Source organism: Homarus americanus, unplaced genomic scaffold, assembly GCF_018991925.1.
Source record: "Homarus americanus isolate GMGI-L3 unplaced genomic scaffold, GMGI_Hamer_2.0 scaffold30535, whole genome shotgun sequence".
Taxonomy (NCBI): Eukaryota; Metazoa; Arthropoda; class Malacostraca; order Decapoda; family Nephropidae; genus Homarus; species Homarus americanus.
The window spans coordinates 3,283,147-3,285,397 of record NW_024732440.1 but is presented as its reverse complement, the minus strand read 5'-3'; positions in this window follow the sequence as shown (position 1 = coordinate 3,285,397).

The following is a 2,251-nucleotide window of genomic DNA, read 5'->3' as shown; positions in this document are numbered from 1 at the left end:
GTGTGGAGTGACTGAACCATCTTTTCATATAATATATATATATATATATATATATATATATATATATATATATATATATATATATATATATATATATATATATATATATATATATATATATATATATATATATATATATATATATATATATATATATATATATATATATATATATATATACTGTATATATATACTCCTCGACTTACGACAGGGTTAAAGACCCAAATCCAGGTCGTAAGTCGAAAATGCGAAGATAATACATAGAAAATCTAAAATGGGTGTCTCTTTTTCTTCTCAGCGCCACAAAACTCTCACTTTTAAGCTTGCCAGCCATTTTAAAGTGAATTACAAAAATAATTTTTGTCAGTACACAGCGCAATCACTAACGTTGGGACTCTAAAGTATGTAATTTGACAAAATTTTGGTATGACTGAGGCCGTCGTATGTCCGGGTGGTCGTAGATTGAGTATATCGTAAGTCGAGGAGTACCTGTATATATATACATACAGGTGCTCCTCTACTTAAGAATGTTCAACTTACAAACTTTCAGAGATAGTTACATCATCACTGAGGGGGGTTACCTGCCAGAACAGGTGTTTAATGTGGATGAGACTGGATTATTTTGAAGAAATTAACACAGAACAAACATTACCTGAGAGGAAAAGAGTGAGCCAGGTTTGAAGGCTGTATTAAAGGATATAGCTGTACTAAATATCCATAATATTTTAATTTTTTTTACAATATGTTTGGTATCTATATATATATATATATATATATATATATATATATATATATATTAGAAGTCCAAAAATCCGGACTGCCTGGGGATTGGGTCCGTCCGGATTTTCGGATTTTCCGGATTCTCAGCCAGTACTTTTAAAATTCAAATTTAAGGAGGAATAAAGAAGAGATGAACAGGTACATTTTGAGAGTTTATTCATCAGCAAGTAAAGCATGCTTCATTTATCAAAACGAGCAGTTTTAAAGAAAAATAAAGTCAACACTTGACAAAAATGTAAACAAACTGTCTAATACCATGACGAGTCTTGAAATTCCTAAGCCATCCATCACTAAATGCTCGCTCTGATTCAATGTTTATTTGCTCCATAAAAGACTTTGCTTTTGCAATAAGCATCAGCCCATAAATTGCCGTACCTTCTGATCGTTTTAACAAAAACCATTTGTGCAACACTTTATCAAGATTTTCTAATTTGGGCCAATGTAAACTTTTTCTTTCAGCAATTTTATTGTAAGGCTCAGAAGAAGGTGTGAATTCTAGAATTTTATTCCTTGCCTTTTTTATATCATAAATTGTAGACTTTCCAATGTCGTATGTTTCCATTAGATCAGTATTGCTCACACCACGTTCTAGTTTCTTAATTATTTCAAGTTTGTCACTCAATTTCAATGTGTTCTTCTTTCTCTTCACACAACAAAGTTCATCTACTTTAGGAGCCATTATTATGGGCTTGTACTCTGTAAATGGAAAGAGTAGGACTCAAAATTACATACCGGTATGTTGTCACAGTTTGATTGCTTGTTTTAAAGTGGCGATCGCGTAGTCGCTTGTTGTCGCTGTGTAGCTGTGGCGTTCAGGCATGCACACATACACACAAAAGATTTATAGTGCCACAAATTTTACATTTGAGGACAAGCTAATTACAAAACTAACAAAATTAGCTACCTATAATTTACAATTACTTTTATTATTAGAATTACGTAAATTATTTTTTAAAGGTACGCCATTCATTAACGTAACCCACAAAAGCCCGCTAAATTTAAAAAGTTTTAAAGTTTTCGAAAAGTCCGGATTCTCGGGTGGTCTGGATTTCTGGCATCCGGATTTTTGGACTTTTACTGTATATATATAGCGAGTATATATATATATATATATATAGTCACTTCTCAACTTAAGACGGGGTTAGAGACCCAAATCCAGGTCGTAAGTGGAAAATGCTTAAATAATACATAGAAAATCTAAAATGGGTGTCTCTTTTTCTTCTTAGCACCACAAAACTCTCAATTTTAAGCTTGCCAGCCATTTAAAGTGAATTACAAACGAAAATTCTGTCTGTGTACTGACGTTGGGACACGAAAATACGTAATTTTAAAAAATTTTGGTACGACTGAGGCTGGTCGTAAGTGCGGGTGGTTGTAAGTCGAGTAGGTCGTAAGTCGGGGAGGATATATATATATATATATATATATATATATATATATATATATATATATATATATATATATATATATA